The sequence below is a fragment of the Mirounga leonina genome, unplaced genomic scaffold, assembly GCF_011800145.1.
Source record: "Mirounga leonina isolate KUSES-001 unplaced genomic scaffold, KU_Mleo_1.0 Mir_125, whole genome shotgun sequence".
NCBI classification, from domain to species: domain Eukaryota; kingdom Metazoa; phylum Chordata; class Mammalia; order Carnivora; family Phocidae; genus Mirounga; species Mirounga leonina.
In genome coordinates, this window is record NW_023270305.1 from 28,647,187 (window position 1) to 28,657,434 (window position 10,248).

A 10,248-nucleotide genomic window follows, 5' to 3' on the forward strand; every position below is an offset into this window, starting at 1 on the left:
TCATCGCCTGTCTGGCACAGATATCTGCCCCTTGGAGTAAGAATCCTGACTTGCCCTGAGGGTGAAAAGCACCAACACATGAGAAAGAAAACTCTAGATTTGAGGCCCAGCCCAGAGTAGCCCAATAAGTAAGAATTGTCCCATTGCTGCTAACCCCTGGTTCTGGTTCTGCCTGGGGAGACCTGGGGGGCAGGTGGTTCTGTTTCCACGCACAGAACCTCAAAGCAAGCCTACCTCCCCCTTGAGAGGTCACACCGCTGTCATCTAATTGTGGCCAGGTGTGGAGAGTCCTGTGGGCTTTGGTTAGGTGCTGTCAATGATTTCTGAGACCTGTGGAGGCTAGCCAAGGAGGTGGCCACACCGAAGGGAGGGGCAGCCTTCCAGCACTTTGTACAGAGAACCCATCATCACTTGCTGGGGCTGGCCTGCTCTGTCAAGTGGAGAGAGGCCCTGGTTCCTTGGCTAAAGAGAAGACCGGCCTAACTTTGGCTCTAAGCCAGCTCTAGACCCCCCAGGCTGCTAGAGCCTCAATCCATCCTCCAGCAGAGATCCCTTCTGACACATGGTCGATCGTGGAAAAAAGCATAGCTCCCCGCCCTCCACTTATTTCTTTCAGCATTTACTAAATTTGAGATGTAAATTACATGCAGTAAAATGTACATGCTTATTTATGTATTTCCCCCTTTCCACGACCACCAGCATCAAGATCAAAATCTGGAGCACGTCCATCACCCACCCCCCAATAGAGGGGACCACTATCTGATTTCTATCATCCTAGTTCTCGAACTTTATAAAAATGGAATCATACAGTGTTAAGATTTTCTGTGTCTAGTTTTTTTCACCCAGCGTCATGTTTTTGAGATTACCTAAGTCTGCATGATCACTAGTTTGTTGTTTTTCAGTGCTGAGTAGTTTTCCACTGAACGGCTTTAGCACAACTGGATTGTGTCTCAGTAGACTTTGGATAGATAGGTGGGTTGTGTATTGTTTTTAGCTATCGCAAACAAAGCCTATGAACATTTTGGTGGACATTTGCAGTCACCTATCTTTGATAAACACCTAGGAGTGGAGTTGCTGCATGACTCAGGAAGTGAATATTTAATTTTACTAGAAAATGCCAAAAATGTTTCCAATGTTACTGTACCATTTTGCATTACTACCAGGAGTGAGAATTCCCCTTCGTCTACATATTTGTCAACACTTGATATAGTCTGTCTTTAGCCATTTGCATGGGTGTTACTTCTTTTGTGGTTTTAACTTACATTTCCCTGATGATAATGGGTCAAGAACATTTTCATGGGCTTATTGGCCATTTAGTTATCCTCTTTTGTGAGGTACCTGTCCATTAAAAAAAAATGTTTTTGCCAAAATAAATTGGCATGGTTTATTACTTTTCTACTGGCAGCAATATGAAAATTGCTAGGAATTATACTCTTGTCCCTTCCAGATTATCTGCATTAAAACCATAATTTTTCAAATTATATCAAACAAAAGATAAGAAACAAAATTCCAGGGCACCTGAGTCACTAGTTGGTTAAGCGTCTGACTCTTGGTTGAGGCTCAGGTTGTGCTCTCAGGGTCGTAATCTCAGGGTTGTAAGATCGAGCCCTGCATGGAGTCGCACATCTGGCTCCATGCTGGGGGTGGAGCCTGCTTAAGATTCTCTCTCTCCCACTGTCCTCCCCCCGCCTTAAAAAAAAAGAAAGAAACAAAGAAAAAAATTCGGTATTAAAATCCTCAAAGCAATTAGGTATCAAAACTGAAGACAAATTTCTATTATGAGAAGAAACAAGATATAGTTTAAACAAGACCTGACATTACAAAAAATTAAGTCTTTAACTGGGCAAAAGATCAAAAGTTAATTAGAACAATTTTCAGATACGGAATACCATTTGTGCATTTTTTAGATCCATTACAGTAGTTATATTTCCTTCAAAACCAACAGGAATTCTGGGATACAGTGTAAGATAATGGAATTTGGGCAAAGATCTCCTACCCTCACTTACTTAATCTATATTATGTGCATATGTGCAGATGGGGAAGGTTAGGGGTCCACAAGAGGGTCCACAGACTGGCACATCACCAAGTATGCATTGGACCCCAAAGTTCCCTCTTCAGTGGGCTGGGCTTCCTGAGTTTTCTTTGCAGCCTTTCTTTTGCCATTTTTGGCTGGTGTTCTGCTACAGTTCTTTATAATCCCCCGAGGAAAGGCAGACCACTGTGGGACTTTTTGACATTTTTAATCTTATGTCATGCTCATTTTTGTTTTTCTCCAGTAGCCCCTGGTTTTGGTCAATCTGTGCCTAAACAGCACTTAATCATATCTTTGGGTTCCTCCTGTGTGGGCTGCCTTTGTTACGCTGTCTTCATTCATCCACCAGTTTCTACTCAGACACAGTGGCCACCAGGTAAACCTGATTTTGTCTCCCTTATGCTTTTAGATTCTTTCTTCTGAGAGCCTCACGAGGCTATCCAGTTGTCTTGATTTTATGTCCCTGAATCAATTATCTTTCCCTCAATCCACCGGAGGCACACAACCTTCCACCAACAGGAGCACATTTCATAAAGCTGAAAACCAGCTTTCTTATTTCCTGCCTCAACTTCCGACCCATTTCCTGCCTGGCAGTAATGTTGTGGGCTTGTCATAGCTGCATCCAAACTCTGTGAGAATCCGTCAGTCTCTGATCATGTCTCCACTAGGTGGGTAGAATTCAGTAGCACACTTGGGGCAGTGGTTAGTTTTGTGTCAATTTGGTTGGGCCACAGTACCTAAATATCTGCTCCAACCTTATTCTGGATGTTTCTGTAAGGGCGTTTTTAGATAATATTTACATTTTCGTGGGTGGACTTTGAGTATTGCAGATTGCCCTCCATAATGTAGGTGGCCCTTATCCCATCAGTTAAAGGTCTAAGTAGAACAAAAGACACATCTGCCTGGAACAAGAAGGAATTCTGCCAGCGGACTGCTTGCCTTTTTTCTGGATCTCCAGCCAGGAGATGCCAACCCACCCTACCAGCCTCCGTAAGCACATGAGCCAATTCCTCAAAATAAGTCTCTTCACACGCACGTACGCACGCACGCACCTGTACACACACACACAATTATTGGTCCTGTGTCTCTGGAGAATCCTGGCAAAAAAATGTCAGGGCAAGTCTGGAGTCCTGAACCACAGAACCTCTGGTTCTTCTCCTGGCTGCCACTTGCAAAGAAAAACGAACCTATGAACTGGCTTTAATTTTTCAAAAATCTTTGTTCCCAAAGTCCTCATCTTCTTGGGATCAACATGGCTGAGGGAACATCATCATCTCCACCAGTCAGGGGCACCCTCCTCAGGCAGGAGGGCCTTTCCCAAAGCTGGAAGAGCATGATGTAGGGGCATGCAATCAAGACCACTGGTGGTTAAGTGAAGAAATTTCTACATTCTGGATTTGAGTTGTCAGTCAGCTAAATGTGTAGTGAAGAGGTTCTCCCAGTTTTTAGCTGGCCTTTGCTCTTTTGTAATGATGCCTTTTAATAAACAGAAGTCACATTTACCTCTTTTTTATTTATTTTTTTTAAGATTTTATTTATCTGACAGAGAGAGATAGAGAGAGAGGGAAACAAGCACAGGGAACTGGAGAGGGAAAAGCAGGCTCCCCGCCGAACAGGGCACCTGATTCGGGGCTCGATCCCAGGACCCTGGGACCATGACCCGAGCCGAAGGCAGATGCCTAACCAACTTAGCCACCCAGGCGCCCCAAAGTATTTTGTGTATTTTCTTGGTTTAAAAATACTTTTTATAAGTAATCTCTATACCCAATTGTGGGGCTTGAACTCAAGACCCTGAGATCAAGTGTCATATGCTCTACCGACCGAGCCAGCCAGGCACCCCCTCACATTTACCTCTTTTTAAATTTCATGGTTACTGCTTTTTTTGTGTCCTGAGAATTCTTTGCCCACCCCCAACATCACAGAGACATTCTCATGTTTTCTTCTAGAAACTAAACTATAAAGTTTTAGTTTTTACACTTAGGTTTATGATCCAACTTGAATTAATTTTAGTGTGTAGTGTGAGGTAGTTGTCAGGATTTTTTTTCCCATATAATATCTAGTTGCTTCAGAAACATTTTTTTAAAGATTTGATTTATTTACTTGAGAGAGAGTGCAAGTGACAGAGAGAGAGAGAGAGAACGTTCGCGCATGTGGTGGGGGAGGGGCAGAGGGAGATGCAGACTTCCCACTGAGCAGGGAGCTGACTATGCTCCATCCCAGGACCCTGGGGATCATGACCTGAGCCGACACTTAACCAACTGAGCCACCCAGGCGCCACAGAAATATTTATTGAAAAGAAAAGAAAAGAAAAAAGAACTTCCTGTCCCCCACTGAATTATTTTGGTACCTTTATCAGTGTAGGTATAGACATTTTTATCTAAGACTCTTGGGTGGGTGGCTGTGGGCACTTGATCTGAGTCTGCACTGACTGGACAAGAAAGCATCAGGCTTATCCTAGGTGCATCTGTATTTCAGATGAGTGGTCCTCCTAGTGCTAAGATGCCTGGTCCTTGGCCATTTCCCAATCATGTTTGGGAATTCCCGTTTGGAAGTCTGATGTTAGAGTCAAGCCTTGGCTTTGTCATTGAATATCTGAGGCATATCTTGACCTCCCTCTGCTTCGCTTTCCTTATTGGTAAAATGGCAAAATGGCACAAACCGAAGCACCAGAATGTTGTAAGATCAGTGGGATAACAAAGCAATGAAAATACTGGTTATTGCCTCTTTCTTCCTCATTACTGTTAACTCCTTGAGAGCAGAGAGCATGTCTTATGAATCTCTATACCCCACTGCCCTGAAAGACTATCTGGCACATAGTAGGTACTTATTACATATATGGAGAATAAATAATATTCTTTTCGGTAGCTTAGATGTAACCATTTATATGGCAATGTGCTGTGATTTATTGCTACCAAATTCAGTGGGCAGGTCTGTCTTCATCTTATTTGACACAATTGACAGTCCTCCTTCCGGATGCCCTTTATTCTCTCTGCTTCCAGAACACCACACACTCTTTGCTTTCCTCCTGCTCCTTCTTAGCCTTCATGGCCACAGCTGTTGCCTCTTCTCTAAGTCCTGCGGCGTCCAGAGTTCATTTCCCACCTCACTTTTCTTCTCTCTGCACACTGCCTCTTTGGTGATCTCCTCCACTCGTGCTATTTTAAGTGCTATCTCTGAGCTCCTGACTCCTGAATTTCTGTATCCGTTCAGAGCCCATACACACATAATGCATGGTCTTTTCTACTTTGATTTTAACAGGCATCTCTAAATCAGATTCATCTCAAGCAAAGCACAAGATTTCCCCAAATCTGATTTTACCTCACTCTTTCTTGTCTTGTCTTGGCTTTTCAAGTTTTTCCAAACAAAATCCTATGAGTCAGCTTTGGTTCTTCTCTTCACCCTCACTCCTCACATCCAGCTCTTCATTAAGTCTAGTTTGCCTGTGCCTCTGAAATGATTTCTGAGTGTATCCATTTCTTTCCTTCTTACCAGCACACCCAAGTCCAAGGTGCCCACCCTCTCTTGCCAGAGCCACTGCAGTGGACTCTGGGCTGCTGTCGCTAAGCTTCCTTTCTCGGAAGTCCGGATCATATCACCCCTCCTGTGCAAAAGTCTGTCTTAAACTGACGTCCAGACTCCTTACCGCAGCCTGAAAGGTTCTATGTGAATGTCCCCTGCCTGCCTCCTTGACTTTGTAGACAAATGGATTTATCTATAGGGAAACCTGGAGGATAAGGACACAGCATTCCCGACATCCAGGAGGCTCAGCCTTCTATATGGTTATGTCATATCTTGGAAGGTTCTAGAGTTGAGTCTAGATCTGTCAGATCCTCCAGAAAATATCCAGTGGAAATTGCATATGTCTTGCAACTGAACACCTAATGTATCAATTACCTAGAAAATACTGATGACCGAAATCCACCAGTGGCTGTCAATGTGATTATAAAGCACTAGTGACCCGTAGGCAGTAGTGGGGAGTGATGACCGGGTGACATGGTGAGTGGTGGTGACCCGGCAGTGCGGGTAAGTGGTGGGAACACAGTGGTTGTGATGATGGGTGGTGACCCGGCAGAGGTGGCATGCTGAGTTGAGGAAAGCACGTGGGTCCTCTGGCCAGACTGGCTTGGGTTTCAATCCTTGCTCTGCCCCATCTCTCTGAGACTTGGGGCATGTGAGCTGCTGAGGCTCTCTGAGCTTCATCTGTAACATGGGGTGATACTGACCTTAGCAGTCTGCTGGAATGTTGCTCTGGCATGGCATCTTTTTCCGGAAAGGGACAGGAAATGCCGTCACTGTTCTCTTCCCCTTCTCCTACAGATACAAAGTCCAGTGGTTCCCTCAGGACGTTATAGCAGAGATGAGGTGCAACGCTGATGAGGGGTTCTGTACACCCAGGCCCCTGGCACTCTGCCCCACCTCCCCACCTCCCCTTGGTGTGGTTAATTCTAGGAAAGCCCTTGCAAAGGCACCAGATTTTCCAGTAAGAAGTAGACTGCTATTCAAATGGCTATGCCCAGATGGGGCCACCTTAGTGACAAGACCTGGTACATTTGGGGTGCCAAGAACAGCCCTTCAATGTGGGCCCCTCCACAACAGTTGGGCTGGGAGGTTTGCTCAGGGAAGCAGAAGAGGGAAGGCAAGACTGAGCATAATGTTGGAACCATTCTCTAGTGAGACAAGATCTCCCACAGAGTGAAAAAAGCAAAATCTTCGAAGTTAGGAAATTATGAGAACAGAAAAGAAGTATGTCCCATAGATTATTTAGAAGTGGTCGAAGTGAAGACAGTGGGATTTTTTTTTTTCTTTTTTAAGCAAACAACCTAGGATGCAGCAGCTAGTTTTGACATTGATAGAGTCTTAGGGAACTAGCTTGTGGTCAGCCATAGGTACTTTCCACACCCACGAACCACCACAGGGACTTAAGTCCAGCAAAGCTCGATTTCAGATTCTCTAAACCAAAGAGAAAAGCCCCACGTTGGGTTAACCGGCAGCCACGTGCTACAGACAACCCAGATCTGAAAACGAAAAAAAAAAGGTGTGTGGAAACAACCATATTCTGGTGGTTTCTAACATAACTAATGTCTTTCTCTCAGTGATTTGCATCATGCTGCAGAGGTGTTGTCAAGCAGGCTCCAGGTCAATGTGTAGATTTTGTGTGCACCTGTTTGCAGGCCAGAGAGAGAACAGTCATATGAGAGCAGAGTCTTGATACTCTCCATTGCCCTATTTTCCTGAAACAGCTTTATTGCAGTGTAACTGACATACAAAATACTGCACATCCCTAAAGCATACTGTTTAAATTTTTACGTATGCGTTTATCCACGAAACCATCCCGACAGTTAATACAGTGAACATCGCCATCACCCCAGCAGTTTCCTCATGCACCTTTGTAATCTCTCCCAGGCCTCCCTTCCCTTCCCCCTCCATCCCTACTTCTTTGTTTCATTTCACTATAGATTTTCATTTTCTACAATTTTACATAAATGGAATATACAGTATGTAGCCTTTTTGTTGGTCTGGCCTCTTTCACGCAACGTAATTGTTTTTGAGATTTTTTTAAAAAAAAATTTATTTGTTATTTATTTATTTGAGAGAGAGAGAGAGAAAGCACGAGCAGCAGGGGGAGGTGGCAGAGGGAGAGGGAGAATCCTCAAGCAGACTCCCCACTGAGCACAGAGCCCAATGCAGGGCTCCATCCCAGGACCTGAGATCATGACCTGAGCAGAAATCAAGAGTCGGGCGCTTAACCAACTGAGCCACCCAGGCACCCCTGTTTTTGAGATTTATCCATATTGTGTTTATCAATAAATCATTTTTTTCTTTTTTTTTTTTTCCCGAGTAGTAGTCCATTGTATTGATGTGCCACATTTTTTTCCCCATTCCTCTGTGGGTGGACATTTGGGTTGTGTCCAGTTTGAGGCTCTTACAGATAAAGGCACTATGAACAGTTGTGTTCAAGTCTTTGTGTGGACATTGCACTTCCTTTTCGCTTGGAATTAAATGTCTGGGACACGTGGTAGGTGCATGTTGAACTGTTTTTCCAAAGTGGTTGTATCATTTTCTATTCTCACCAGCAGTGCATGAGGATTCTCTTCCTCCATATCCTTGCCAACACTTGCTGTGGTCAGTCTTTTTCATTTTAGCCATCCTAAAATATGTGTAATGTTATCACATTGTGATTTAAATTTGCATTTCCCTAAAAGCTGATGATGTTGAGCATGTTGTGCCATCCATTAAACCTCTTTGGAAAAATATTCAAATAAGGTGGAGACTGACCGTGAAGGGGGATGCAGGCACTGTTTTGGCTGATTGGAATGTTTTGTATATTCATAAGGGCATGGATTGCACAGTCTTATCTATTTTTCAAAATTTTAATGTTAAGATTTATACATTTTACAGTATATAAAATGTACCTCAAAACCAGAAAAAACTATATATAGATTAGTTTGGTTGAGGTGTCAGTAGAAGATAGATGAAGAAGGTAAAGAGAAAATCAGAACGGTGGAAAGTGAATAATTATGGAAACTGATGATAGGGACATGGGGCTTGAGTAGACCCTTTTGCTTCCTTTGTTTGAGATTTTCACAACAAAAAGTAAAAACAAATGCATAATCCCCCTGATCTAGAGAAGACGATGACCACTTCATTTCCAGGAAAAACAAAAAACAAAGGAAATGAGAATAAATTGTGATGAGAGAGTGTATGTAGCTTAACTAGGAAGTTATTTCATTACTAGGAAAACCTCCCCTGCAAAGAGTATCTTAGTGTCTGATCGTCTTTAACATGTGATCTTTATTAGTTTTAATTATAAAAGTAATATAAACTCAATGTAAAATAATCACACATTAGAGGAAAGCAAGATTTAGAAAATGACTGTCTTCTATAAGCCATTCAGAGTTTTACATACATGTGCGTGTGTGTGGGTGTGTGTGTGTTTGTGTGTTGACAGACAGGCATTATAATGCACGCATTATTCTGCTGCTTCCTCTTTTTCACTCAAGCAGTCTACTTCAAAATCTTTATCAAACAGAACAAACAGCTGTTTAGAAGCAGAAGGTAAAACCAGATGAAGCAGAAGGTTCTTTGGATTCCAAGATTATGCCAATTTTATCCATAGTCTAAGTAAGATCTTAAGTATGGATTTTTACCTAAATATGTAATTCTACATAAATAAGATGCCTCTTCTCTAAGGTCAACACCAACAACAAAACCCCTGACAGCAGGGAGAACAACCCCAATCACAAGATTCTAAAGCTCGGTGGTTGCGGGCAGCCAGCCCTCCGCCTCTCTGGTGAGCAGATGGCTGTTGGGCTCTGGGTCTGAGGGGCCCCAGTTAGCAGGATGACTCAGCAAAGCAATGGCCTGGGGAGCATCGAGGAGGCTGGCCAAGACTAATTGCTGTCAGGAGGAACATTCTTTTTGGCTAATTGCTCTTTTAAGATAATGAAAGTGTTTTAGGTTCCCTTTTGTCCATATGCAAATAAACTGGTGAGTTAAAGTCACTCCCAGTGCAAAGAGGACCATAGAACACACATCATGAAGATGAAGTGGTTTTCCCTTCATTTTGCATATTTTCTTGTCTGCACTTACATTCAGGTTTGTTTCTCACTTTATGGATGATCCCTTCTCTGTCGCCCCACAATTATGTATTGTAGCCATTTCAACTACGATGCCCTGATTTTGTAACATTAGCCCCAGTAGAACATCAAACAAGAACCAAGAATAATCACCTGTGTGGAGGGATAGGGAGTAGATAGATGGGGCCTCCCTGGGATGACAGAAGTCTGGGTTGGGCTTCTTTCGTATTGTACAAAGTTTAACTCTAAGGAGCTCACGGTATCCCATTCGTGATTTCTGGTTGACTGGTAAAATTTTCTCAGCAGGGATTACAGACAGTTCCCGATTTAGATGGCTTGATTTATGACTTTTCAACTTGAGGATGGCCACAAAAGTGATAAGCATTCAGTAGAAACCACACTTGGAACTTGGAATTTTGGTCTTTTCCTGGGCTAGTGATACACGGTATATACTCTCTCATGATATGTAGCCCCATCAGGGAACTGTGGTTCCTAGCAGTCCCGGCATCATTGAGGTAACCAATGGAAACAATCATTCTGTTTTTCACTTTCAGTACAGTATTCAATAAATGACATGAAATAATCAACACTTGATTATAAAATAGGCCTTGCGTGAGATGATTTTGCCCAACTGTCAGC